Genomic DNA, 14,404 nt, shown 5'->3' with positions numbered 1-14,404 from the left:
TCCTGGCTGACTTCTATTCAGGCTGGCTTATACTTGAGTATATAGGTATTCAGAGTTGGACAGTCTTATTTTATTAAAGTCTCATTATTATCTTAAATTACAGTTTTATATAAATATTCAAAAACATTTAACCTACTGATGCCTCAAATAATGCAATTTTATTAATATTTATTTTTATTTTTGAATTTGACCCGTAGCTGCTGCATTTCCCACCTTCATCTTATACTTGAGTCAATAAGTTTTCTCAGCTTTTGTGGTAAAATTAGGTGCCTCGGCTTATATTCGGGTCGGCTTATACTCAAGTATATATGGTATTCTCTTTCAAGTAAGTAGTCATTAGGATAAAGTAAATGCTCCCCCCCCCCCTTCTGAGCTGTAGTGGAGATAAAGAGATCACAAAAATGTGGTGGTAGGAGGTTGGACTAGATAGCCATCACAGCCCATTCCAATTATGAATCTGTGATATAGTAAACTGCAAATCTTATGACATAATGTCCTTGTTAGTGCCTTAGTTGTCATAGGATCCTATGTTGTTCGTACCGTCTACACTTCCATGGAGAATATTTAGTCATCCATTCATGCTCATCATCAAAATTCATTTGAATTTCAACAGGAGAATAACAGAGCAACCAGATCAGTCATTATAAGGGCATGAATATGATTTAATGTTTATAGTTTTGTTTCTAAATTCTTGCTCTTCTCTCCATTGGTTTGGGACCTACTCATATCTGTAGCATCATGCATGTGTATAATACATTCTTTTTAAAAGTCAAATTGGGGCTTGATTGCACCTATCTTAACATTTTTGTTTAATGATACTTTGCATTTAAATTATACTGTATTTGCATATTTTATGAAAGCCGCTAGTAATCAATCTCATCAGACAGGGCAATTAGATAGGTTGCTTTTCTAGGAATGGTGTATTGACATTTCATGGCAATGGAGAACAATGTTTTGATGAACAACAGTAAGCTCCCTGATCCTGCACTTAACATGCTTTGCTGCTGGAGTAGCCAAAGGGAGAGTTTTGCACGTGTACATCATGAAGTGACATCACACAAGGTTAAATTCTGACTTTTGAAAAGAGTACTTTTGGTCTACAATATGTCCATCATGTCTGATGATTGGCCATGCTGTCTGGTGATACACAAGAATTGGGCTCAAACATTATTTGGACAGCCGCAGATTGACCACTCTTGGCCTAAATCAAAGAAATTTAGAAGCAAGTCTAATGAAGCACTTTCTCAATACAAAATCTGACTCTCAAATGAAAGAGTTCATACTTTCCCCTTCAATTACATTTATACGATAGTTTGAAATATATTGTTTTGGCATTGTCCAGGAAAGCACTTACACAGTTAAAATTTTGCATCAGCTGTGACTATACCTTGAGAAGTCAGATCTGGCTAAGGTGTCTCATACCTGGATTATATACTGTCTGGATTACTGTAATACATTCTGTGTGGGGCTATGCTTGGAAACGATATGGAAACTTCATCAAATTTTGTGTCCAGGTGGTTGATCAGGATTACTTATAGAGATCATACGACTCTCATACTGAAACAGCTTCACTGGCTAGTATCACTTCATCACATGTGGCTGTCCTACAAGGTTTCTAGGATGGAGCCCACAGGACTCTGTCCTAAAAGGGTCAAAGGATGGGCCCCTGAGAACATAAGTGGCTACCCGTGTTCTCATTATGTAAGCCAGGGAGAGCATGAGAAGGAGCTGAGCAGCAATATTTTCTCCCATGTGATAGGAAAGGGGGGCAATGTTAGCGAAGAGAGGTCCTGCCCAATGTTTTCCCCCACTGCCCCATAGATGACCCCTCTGTCTCCCAGCTTGAGGACTTCAATGTGATGAGGTCCCTAGACTTTGTCTGAGATGAATTCAAAATGCTGCTTTTGATCTTTAAATCCACCCATAGTTTAATTCCAAACTTTCTGCAGAACCATTATCTCCCTATGTAAGCCAGTTCAAGTTTTCAGATCTGCAGGGGAATGCTTTCTCTTGATTCTATCACCTTTATAGGCATATTTGAGGAGTGCATGGGATTCCTCCTTCTCTGTGACTGCTTGCAAGCTGTAGAACATTCCATGGGAGGTCCAGATGACCCCCCTCCCTAGTCTCTTTCTTGTGGAAGGTGAATACCTTTTTATTTAGGCAGGGCTTTGAGATCTATACTAAGTAGCAATAAGCCTAAATACTTTAAAGGTACAAAATGCCATCTAATCTTGGGTCAGCCTGGGCAGTACTTAGATGAGGGACCACAAATAAATCCTATTTGGTGTTGGCTATATTTCAGAGGAAACAATGGGCAAGACCACCACTTAGTATTCCTTGCCTAAGAAAACTCCATGAAATTCAAGGAGTCACCATAAATTGACATGTGACTTGAAGTCATGTGCACATACATACATGTGTGAAGCAGCATGCTCTGCAATATTTATCTTTAATTAATAATTATGTTTAAATGTTTTAAACATTTAAACTCTTTTTAACCATAATCCTGTTGTTTAATTCTTTTTTAAAAAAAATTGTAAAATTGTCTTACATTGTTTTAACTTAACCAGAGAAAGGTAGGATGTATAAAATGAATGAATGAATGAAGCCTCTTTAGTTTATAACTGTATCAAACCACTGCCTCTTCTTGGCTATCAAAAGGCTATGCTACTACTATGCAATAGCACAGGTTTGCCTCCATTTAATTTACATTATGCAACAATTTTCATGTTGTTTTTCTATTAGACGCATACACATGTAATTTATGACTTGTGCCATTATTGACTTGTCACTTGAATCCTATTTCATTCTTAAAAGTAAATCCACATCCAGACTTGTTCCAAATGACCCATGTTGTTTGTCCACTTGTTTAAAATAGAACTTAAATGAACATATTTTCCTCAAGAATATTTTTTGCTTTTATCCTCCAAATCCCTTTGAACTACTGATAAATGTACTAAGTGTAAAATGAGCAAAATGGTGAAACGAATATAAATGTAAAATAATATTCTGAATAATTTTGTCTTTAATCTTGTGTTCTTTATGCAATATTGTAATATTGCGGAAATGAACGAGATCAACAAGAAATAAACAAACAAAAAAGGACTATGCTAAAGCAATGTTATGGTTTTCTTAAGGTTTTTCATGGGACATAAAATTCATGTAAGTCAAGAAGTATTGTTTGTAATGGAACTGCATTGCTTCACATGGAATGTATTTCATTCAAACTTTGAAAAATTATTCTAGATCTGATAATGTATATTTAAAGTTCCATGGCTATTGTTTTCTTTTTTCTTTTATCGTTATCTCATTTGTCTTCTATCAACTTTTAAATATTTTAATAGACATTAGGTTGTTTCATTATTTTTAAGCTCCCTTAAAATTCAATTATTGAAAAGATTATGGGCTTATTCTAGAGAAATACCTACTTGGAACAGGCTGCTAGAATCAACACAAATTTGTGACAATTTTATTCCCAAATCATCAACTCCAAATCAGCCTGGATCCACATTGTAAAGTCAGTTTAGCCATCTTGATAACTTTAGAGTTCTATTGTCCATGTTATTTAGTGAGGACACACATTACCAGAATATAATTTTAAAATAAAGTGATGTAATGTTATATTTATGGAAAGAAGATGTAAACTGTGGCCAATGATTACACAGATAAATGATTATGAAATATATTCATATATCAACACGTGGGGCAGTATAAAGGTTTGTTTCCTTCTTGATAATGCATTTAAAATAATAGCAACTTCTCATTTTTTAATAAAAATCCTGTACTTCTGCTTTTTAACATATTGGTATTATTTAGAGGCGAAACTAAATGCTTATAATACCAAGTTGGCTTATAATACATTGCATCTCCATTGCTCATTATTAGCTCTCCTAGTTTGAACAGCAGGGATAGGCAAACACATACATTTTAGTTATAAGTATAAGAGCTCTAAGAAATAGTTTCCACACAGTCTGTCCAATTTGACATTGAGAATACTAAACATCAGGGAGGCAGGAGGGTGGGGGGAGAGAGCTCAAGAGTCATATTATTCTGAAGTAGGGTACTGCTAATCAGAATTGCAATGAGGTAACCAGTTGGTCAAATCTGATTTAGAACTTTAACAAATTTTTTTGCATGGCAAGTTGCTCAATAGATGAATACAATGATTTTTTTCTCATTGCAAGTCTTTTGTTTTGTGTAAAGTAATTTTGTGAGGAAAGCAAAATTTGTATATGTCCATTGGCCCTTACACACAAAGGCAGACTGTTCTGGAGAGCATGCCCTACTCATGAAATTCTCCATACAATTTGGAATCATGCAAATCAGAGTTGTAATTCAAACGGGGAACCTCTATAGCTATAAGAGGTCCTTCTTTTCAGAATGTCCTCTTAGTATGAAGAGACTATGGGGAATTTCTCAGGAGGGCTGAATCTAGCAGATGTGTTTATTCTACACAAAGTGAGAATGTCTGCATAGATCTTCAGTTGGTCCACCAATCTCAGTATATCTACATGGTTTAGCTGAGCCAGTGGTTCTCAACCTGTGGGTCCCCAGTTATTTTGGCCTACAACTCCCAGAAATCTCAGCCAGTTTACCAGCTGTTAGAATTTCTGGGAATTGAAGGCCAAAACATCTGGGGACCCACAGGTTGAAAACCACTGAGCTAAGCCTTGCTAGGCTTACAGACAAGAGAGTTTTCTTTTCCCCAGTCACACTTGAAGATCTTACTCTACCATTGAATTATGAAGTTTCTGTCAAGCTGCTATATATCATTCTACTTTAATATCATAATTGTGGAAGTAAGAAATGCTGATCACTGCATCTGGTTCTTGTTTACTGACAATGTTGACTGGTTAACAGCTGAACATTCCTTCCCAATTAATAGGAATGTTCTTAATTAGTAGGAAATGTGACACTCTTTTCATGACAAATATCATGCTTAAACTCTCAGATACAAAATATTGTCATCTTCCCAAGCTGTAATATTTTCATTCAATTTCATTGTGTTTCAGAGCAGTGAAAATGTGGTATCCCAATGCATTTAAGAGGGGTGCCTTCTAAAGGATAAAAAATATTGGATTTTTATATTATTATTATTATTATTATTATTACCATCAGAAAACTAAATTAAACAATAAAAAGTATATACACCTTTTTCAAAAAAGTCGATTGGAGTCACCTATCTCGTAATAAAAACCCAAGTAACAATGTGTGTATAATATAGAACTATACCCACTACAAAAATGATAGATTACAACAATTTCTATTCATTCAAATAACTGTGAATAGCTATATCACATTGTTTTTCAAAAAGAAATAGCATGCAAATTTCTCTTCTGAGTCCCCAGGAAAAAGTGAATGATCAAAATTGTTTGTTGGTATTTTGGTATTGTTATTCCTTTCATTACACTATTTGTACAATCATAGAATGATAGATTTGGAAGAGATCACATGGGCTATCTGGTCCAACCCCATTCTGCCATGCAGTTAAAGCACAGATCTTACATCTGTGTGTTAGAGTTGTGCTACAATTTGAAAAACAATTCACAATCTAGTAAACACAGTATCTCCACATGAAACAGCTTTAAGAGTTCCCAGGGGAACTGTAAAACTTAAAAAGAAAGTAAGAGCTCTTCCAGCTTTTTATCTCCAAAGGATGTCTCTAGTCATTCTATCACTCCATAATTCTGTTATTGCATGGCTATTAAACAGAGGATGAAGAGTAGATCTGGAACCTTTAGATTGAACTTGACTAAGTGTGGGATTGTTAGTCACCTTGACTCCCCACAGGGAGAAAGGTGGGGTATAAATAAAGATAACAACAACAGCAACAACAATTATGGCTTGACACAGTGTGAACTATGGATTATGCGCAAGGTTCCTGGATGAATGGATTTAAGCACTTTATATGTTTTAAGCTTTGTATCCTGTTTTTATTGACTAATATACAATTGTTTAAATGTGCTATGTTCTATTTTATTGTATTGTGTTATTGGCATTGAATTTTGCCAGATTTTGTAAGCCACCTAGAGTCCCCTCGGGTGAGAAAGGCAGGGTAGAAATGCTGTAAATAAAGAAAGAAATAAACAACAACAACATCAACAACATGAGACAACAAAGGGTGTTACAAGGAATTCCAGAAAAACTCTTGCGTGTTCTGACCTGTAATCTGTTCCTAGAACAAGAGGTGAAGGAACAGAATAGTTTCCAATTGGAAGGGGCTGGCATTTTATCACCCTTTATGTTTAATTTGTATGCGGAACATATCATGTGCAAAGGATTCCCCTTGGAGAAAGGAGGAGAGAAAATTAAAAGGAACATCTACATTTGATATACGCAGATGACACTATACTACCAATAGAAAATAGTTAAGACCTGGAAAAATTACTAAAGAAAATTAAGTAGGAAAGTGCCAAAGTATGTTCAGGGTTGAACATTAAGAAAACAAAAATCATGACTATAGTTGATTTAAGTAAATTTAAAATATACACAGAAGACATTGAAATGCAGTAATTAAAAATATTCTATGTCTTAGCTCAGTTATTAATCAGAATGGAGACCGTAGTCAAGAAATAAGACGACGGCGAGAACTTGAAAGGGAAACTCTGCAAGAATTGAACAAGATCCCAAAGAGTAAAGAAAAGCTGATAGGAACTCATTTGAAATGTGATGCTATAGAAGAGTTCTACACATACCATGGGTGGCTAAAAACACAAATGAATGAGTCTTAGTGCAAAACAAGGCTGAGCTCTTCCTATAAACCAAGACTGCTAAACTGAGGCTGTCATATTTTGACCATATAATGAGAAGATATACAGTAACTCACTAGAAATGACAATAATGCTTGCTATGGTAGTAGGTAGTAGGAAAAGAGGAAAATATCATTCCAAATGGAGATACTCAATCAAGGAAGCTACAGCCATGACTCTGCAAGACCTGATATCACCATAAGTAAAAGTTGACTTGATTGCAGTTAACAACACCAAAGAGCAACACATGTTTGCTTCATCTTCATTAACTTGAAGTTCACAAATTCTACAGGAAATAACTTACAAATTAATCTATGTCATTTCTATGATTAAAAACCTCATTAATCTATTGATCTCATATTTCAGTGGCATTGATACCAGCTGAAGTTCAGCAGTTGTGTTCACATTACATAAAGATGCTTCATAAATACAGTAGAGTCTCGCTTATCCAACGTAAACGGGCCAGCAGAATGTTGGATAAGCAAATATGTTGGATAATAAGGAGAGATTAAGGAAAAGCCTATTAAACATCAAATTAGGTTATGATTTTACAAATTAAGCACCAAAACATCATGTTATACAACAAATTTGACAGAAAAAGTAGTTCAATACACACTGCTATGTAGTAATTACTGTATTTACGAATTTAGCACCAAAATATCACGACGTATTAAAAACATTGTCTACAAAAATGCGTTGGATAATCCAGAACGTTGGATAAGTGAGTGTTGGATAAGTGAGACTCTACTGTATGTACAAAACAAACTTTCTAGTCTACATTATATCTGTCCACTCCTGAATCTTTCCCACCACCACTGATGCTACTATAAAGTCTTCAAAAACCTAAGACAGAAATTTATAATTTACCTTGAATTCATTGAAAATTATGTTGATTACTACAGGTAATTGCTTTTCTGTGTGTTTTCAACTGTTAGGTATGTCATTGAAACTTTCAGAGATTTGCTGCAATGGACTTATGAAAATTCCTTAAAAAATAGGTATAATTATAACATATTCCAGAAGCCACAGCATTCATATAGGTTTTCATAATTTCCCATGAATAATCGTATAAGCACAGAAGGAGCCCACACTAAAGGTGTCATTAATATCAAAAGGGGTGTGTCACCAAATATCCTGCATAGGAACCTCTAAAACAAACACAATCAATTTACCAGGATAATCTGGTGTATTAGGTGACCTTGCAAGTCACACAATAACAGGATCCTTGTGAGGATAATGCATGGTTGAGCTAATTTAAGGGAAGGCATTTGTATATTTCTGCTTATATGCTATATTGACAACTAAATCTAGAAAAATATTGTGAAAGTGGTTCTTGAAAAACTCTTTAAAACTCCTCTGTGTTCAAAGTACTTTAAATTCTTCTATTGGGCCCTCTATGGATTGTACATTTCTTTCCTTTTCATTGCTCCCATCCTTGCATTTTGTTTTCTTTTGACAAGAGAAAAATTGATCCAAACATTTAAAGAAAGTGATCCCACTTGGGAATATTGCTTTCTGGGAGAATTCTAAAAGTAATTCTTGTAAGTACATCATATTGTTTCATTTTACTGCAATTTTGAACCTTATCGATCTCTTCAAAAGCTTTTAGTGCTTTTTTTCTAAATACTTGAGCTCAAAACCCCCAAAAAGCTCAAATTTGAAATTCAAATGCCATTTAAAAAGCATACTATGCTCATGGTTGTACCATTTCCTTTGCCACAAATGGAAAGTTTATAGTTCTGTAATATGAAGGGTAATGCAAAAAATCTCTTTTCTGTTCCTAAAATAACACATTAGTTTAACTAATATACTAATGTGTTCTAAAATAATGTTAATATATACACAAACTGAGATCCAGCTCTAACTGTCCTTTGGAGACAGAGGAAATCTTTGTATAATACCAATCTTCTATGTATGTCAGTCATAAGAAATATATATATATATATATATATATATATATATATATATATATATATATCACTGAAATCATGGTTATTCTTACATTCTACTCTGAATAATAGTCACAGAAATGACATTTTCCAGTAGATGGCAGCACACTTTTGGCATTATATCAGACTCCCTAAATATTATAAATATTCAGGAAAAAGATAGGAGAGTTCTGGAAATCATACCTTGATTTTTTATTTAAAAAAAATAAAAGTAGTAAACATTACTTTAACTGTGTGATGTTTTCTAAAACTTGAGGTGAAACAGCAATAAAACAAACATTTAAAGAATTTGTCTTTACAGTGGTTAAAAGGGGGGAGGCTACTGCTGCAGCTTTTTGCCTTATTCAGTATGCTCAGAAAATTTTATTTTAAAAGTAGAAGCCCACACAGCAGAAGCAGGGGAAACTTCCAAGCATTGCAAAGAAGAGTGAAATTACTTTGGGCTGCATTTTGCATAGCTGTGTCTCAAAGTTAGAATACCTTCATTCAGACAAAGAGATCACCAAATTATTTTCCCAGGAGAAGGAATGTACTCCTTTCAAAGACAAGTAGGCAGCATTTTGGGGAAAATAATCAGGAACCAAAGGACTGAGACAATCTTTTGAGGGGGGAAATATCAGGTTGAATTTCAGATTGAAAAACAGGATTGACAACATCAACATTGGGCACCCCCAGCTCTTATGCAAAAACACCCCCCTGCACACAGACACACAAACACACAGGCAGTTGTGAGAGAAGCAGGAGCTTACGTTTCTCAGAAAAGGCATGGGGTCCTTTCCCCTCTAGATGTCGGAAGCCCAAGGTTGAACTGCAGGATCAATGAACTCCATCCTTGCTGGCACTCAAGGCATTGAATCCCTGTCCATGGTGCTGAAAATGTGATTTCATCAGAACAGCACACTTCTGTTTCTTCAGAGGCAGAAACTGCAAGGCTGAGTGCCTCTGTCCCTCCTGCTCCAACAGTACACGTAGCTAGGGATAAACTGCAACATTGTTATCACCTTTGCTTGAAGAGGGAAAAATTCCCAGGGATGGGAAGGGAATCCGTTGTGCAGGGCTGATGCATGCTTTCTTTCCCTCCTTGCTCTTTTACTTGCTGCTTTGGTAATGAGGTAGCTGAACCTCCCTCCCATCTTATTCTCATGACCCCAGCCTCCTCCATCTGAGCATGGGAGTCTATAGCCATCTACTCTGTGTTTAATTAGTTTATAAAGCAATTATTCTAGAAACAAAAGGAGGGGAAGAAGTTGCTCCCATTCACTGTTTTCATGGCTGGAAAATAAGGAGTAATATAAGGAACCATTTCTCCTACAATTCTCCCAGACATTAAAGGAAATTGTCTGGCAAAAAAATATATTCTGCAGGCATCAACAACTTTATTACAGACACACCTCTTTTATAAGTTACATCTAATTACTATCTTTGTTATCTGCTGCCTTTCATAGCAATATTCTTTGCTTTGTTCTTTTGATTTTGCCCAGTGGTATCATTTTGTCCTCAAAAACAGCTATTCAACTCTGTGTAGCTGAAGGAAAGTAATTTTAGAATGTCTCTATCCTCTGAAGCTAGCAAAAAGCATTTCACATATGGTCAATGTGCTATGGACTGATACCATATTGGGGGTGATTTTTGGTCCATTCATTGCCTGAAATTCTCCATCTTATGATTCATGGGCCAGCAGCAAAATATGGACTGCCACCTTGAGAAGCATTGATATAGAACACCATGTATAAAAAGAGGTTAGGCATATTTGGGTCATCTGATTATCCTTTATCCATATTTTTCCTGGTAAGGTTACCTGATCACAGATTCCTGGTTCTTAACACACACACACACACACACACACACACACCCCGCTGCCCCTTCTCTTATCAGCCAGCTAAATAGGTTTGCAAGCAAGTTCCTCATTATCAGTTAAACAATTTAATGAAGATATTACCAAAATTTCTTTTTGGGCTATATTTGAATTCAACTAGTCTTCCCAGGATTTAAGAGCTTCCCATAGTTTATAGGCTATTCTTCTCTTCTTCATAGCAGTAGCAATAGAAGAGGACAATTTCTCCGCATTTCTCTATTCAACTCAACAACAAACTAATGCAAATAATTCCCTGCTTATGTATGATCATGGTGGGCATATTTTTGATGCTTTATTCTGCAAATATCATGGAATAAGCCACATTTTGTTTTTGCAAAGTGAAAACGTTTTACTTAAATAATAATTAATTTCTACTTTATTAACAAAGATATATTTCACATTTCTTTCATAGAATTGTTTGCTTAATAATATATCACAGCTATCTTCAACTTAAGGGGCCCCTGGTGGCACAGTGTTTTAAAGCGCCGAGCTGCTGAACTTGCAGACCAAAAGGCCCCAGGTTCAAATCCTGGGAGCGGAATGAGCACCCGCTGTTAGCCTCAGCTCCTGCCAACCTAGCAGTTCGAAAACATGCAAATGTGAGTAGATTAATAGGTACTGCTCTGGCAGGAAGGTAACGGCGCTCCCTGCAGTCATGCCGGCCACATGAAATTGGAGGTGTCTATGGACAATGCCAGCTCTTCGGCTTAGAAATGGAGATGAGCACCAATCACCAGTCACGTCTGGACTTAACATCAGGGGAAACCTTTACCTTTTTTATCTTCAACTTGCTGCTCCTCAAATGTACTGGGGTTACAACTTTCCATTATCCTTAGGTTGTATGGTGTACAATTGCATGCTGTTTGTTATGAAAATTTCTCAAGCAAGCATAGAAATAAGTAAGGGATTGATGAACTGTTAATTTAAATAGATATATCAAAAATTGCACTTTTTGCAACCAATTGGAACAATCAGAACAACTTAACATAGCACCTAACAGTGTTGAAATTAGCTCGATGTCTTACCAGAACATTTCATTTAATTTAAAAAGGTAGACACAGTAGTCTAATGTCAGTTCTGTATTTATAATTTCTTGAATAACTCCACAATTGTTCTACAGAATTCATGTGTTGTACTAACTTGAGATATCTACGTTCAAGTAATCAGTCCACCAAGAAACTCACCTGGGGTACTGTCATACTACATCACTATACTGCTATGATTCTACTCTAACCAGGATTTGCAGTTTAGTTAGCAGAACCAGAAGAGCTTGCTGTCTGAGGATTCAAAGGCCACTCCTTAAAACGTCAATCCCATAGAATTAAATCATGTGCAGTGTGAAAGAGACTCCAGTGATATTGGGTCAGTCACTAGATTTAAACCAGATAAAGATAAAGTGGGGACATTTAAAGCCATATATCTCATCTTAGACTCATTGAAGGACAATCAGGATATAAATGTTACCAATAGGTAACACTAATTTCAGAGATGAGAACATTGCTAAATGTAGAGCACATCTTGAAAACAAGATACACAGAGAACACTGTGGATATAGGAGTAATGGTTTCTACTGAGAGAATTATATTCTAATTTACTTGAGGACTATATGGTATGTGTGTATGGTGGGGGTGCAGGGAAGCCGGGATGCGCTTTCTGGTACCACTGTCTCACATTTTATCCACATTATTTATTTTCCCAACTGTCCAAATGTGGAGCTGAATGTTTACAGCAGGAAGACAAATTATGGCTCCCTATTCAGATTTAAACTCTGTGAAATCAGGATTTAAAATTAAGTGATAGGATAAAATATAAAAAGAACTTGTAGCAGTTCCACCTATAATACATGGGAGACTGAAAGAATAATGGATGTAATGGAAGATCAGAAGTCAATGAACACATTTCTACTTTTTCCATTATGCAATTCTGATCACATGGAAATCAAGCAGGCACATTATTTGGTGAGGTAAGAGCATCTTTCCGCATATGTCTGAAGGAAAACTGCTAGATAGTTCACATAATGATTGGATAAATTGATGTAGCCACACAATAATGGGATTTGGCTTACTGCTTTGTTTTTTGTTCAAAATAGTTTTCTGTACAACTTATTGGAATACAGTAGAGTCTCACTTATCTAGCATTCTGTATTATCCAACACAGTCTGCCTTTTAGTGGTCAATGTTTTTGTAGTCAAGGTTTTCAATACATTCAGATGTTTTGGTGCTGAATTTGTAATTACAGTAATTATTGCATAATGTTACCATGTATTTAACTGCTTTTTCTGTCAATTTGTCGTAAAACATGATGCTTTGGTGCTTAACTTGTAAAATTATAATGTAATTTGACATTTAATAGGCTTTTCCTTAATCCCTCCTTATTATCCAACATTTTCACTTATCCAACATTCTGCCGGCCTGTTTATCTTGGCTAAGTGAGACTCTACTGTATTAGAATTTTCACATGGTATTCTATATTTGAAAATACTCTAAAACATTAAAGCATTTAAAATCTTCTAGGACTTATATTCTATTTGTTGTACAATTATCTGAATAAAATGTCAATTTTAGACAGAGGAGATTTTGTCTACATAGAGAGCAAATTAATTGGGGTACAGCTTACCTATTGTCCTTCTGAAGTGGAAGAAGAGATATTATATTACTCCTATGGATGTAAAAATGTATATGTCTCCAATTCTGATGTGCTAATCAATAGGTTGCTTGAACCTAGCGCAATGTTAGAAAAGTTCTACTAATGGAATGGATCTTCCTTCTCCCCAGTTAAAAAAAACTTTAACAGAGAATAGGGTGCTTGATCAAAACCTAGGGATGTGATAGAGAGAGCTTCAGCAGCAATGCAGAAATTAGTATAAATCAGGAGTACTTTCCCCTTTTTCAAATGCTCCATTAGATTCAAACAATGATGCTTTCCATATTTTTATAACTCAGATTTTCCCCTTTTCTAGCTACAGTAGAGTCTCACTTATCCAACATTCGCTTATCCAGTTTTCCATATTATCCAACGCAGTCTGCCTCCTGCTCGGATCCATAGCTGTTTCTCTAGGCAGCAAGGACTGAATTTTTTACAGATTTAATTTTTGACAATATTGTTACTGTAAGTTCATTTTATGAAATTCTATATTTATTTGTAGTCAATTTGTTAGTAGCCAATATTTTTGTAGTCAATGTTTTCAATACATTGCAATGTTTTGGTGTTAAATTTGTAAATACAGTAATTACTACATAATGTTACTGTGTATTGAACTGTTTTTTCTGTTGATTTGTTGTAAAATATGACATTTTGGTACTTAATTTGTAAAATCATAATGTAATTTGACATTTAATAGGGTTTTCCTTAATCCCTCCTTATTATCCAACATTTTCGCTTATCCAATCTTCTGCCGGCCCGTTTATGTTGGATAAGTGAGACTCTACTGTATAACTTCATGCAGTTCATTCCTTCCTCCCTTAACATTCTCTTTCACATAATTCTGTGAAGGGCTTTTCAGTCCAGCCTTCTGCCATGTAGGGATATACCATCAAAGCACACTCAACAGATGGCCATTCAGATTCTGTTTAAAAACATCCAGAGACAGAGGCTCCATCACTCTTCAAGGCAGCATATTCCACTGTTGAACAGCTCTTACCTTCAGGAAGTTCTTCCTAATGTTTAGGTCTTTATCTATTATACTTGATAGCATTGTTTAAAATATATAAAGAGAGTTGGGTTATATTTAGCCTAAACTGCCCCATTTCCACTGGATGATCAGAGAAGTTACCCTGTGCCCCTATATTAGTGCTGTTTTATGTTGTTGCAGTGTTGACTTGGAAGTCCACCTGTACATTTCTTAAAGA

The 14,404-nt window shown here is 35.5% G+C and overlaps 1 protein-coding gene across 2 annotated transcripts in view; it reads right to left on the bottom strand.

Moving 5' to 3' along the window:
• trpc7 (transient receptor potential cation channel subfamily C member 7) overlaps positions 1-10,430 on the bottom strand; it is a 172,041-nt gene extending 161,611 nt beyond the window's left edge. For both annotated transcript variants that reach the window (XM_062970336.1, XM_003223951.4), the window contains exon 1: positions 9,451-10,430. The gene's annotated coding sequence lies outside the window, so the exon portion shown is untranslated. The remainder of the gene's footprint in view (positions 1-9,450) is intronic.
• Positions 10,431-14,404: the final 3,974 nt, after the last annotated feature.

The sequence above is a fragment of the Anolis carolinensis genome, chromosome 2 (assembly GCF_035594765.1).
Source record: "Anolis carolinensis isolate JA03-04 chromosome 2, rAnoCar3.1.pri, whole genome shotgun sequence".
NCBI classification, from domain to species: Eukaryota; Metazoa; Chordata; class Lepidosauria; order Squamata; family Dactyloidae; genus Anolis; species Anolis carolinensis.
Note: the sequence above shows the minus strand (reverse complement) of the source record. Positions and strands in the feature narration are given on the sequence as shown.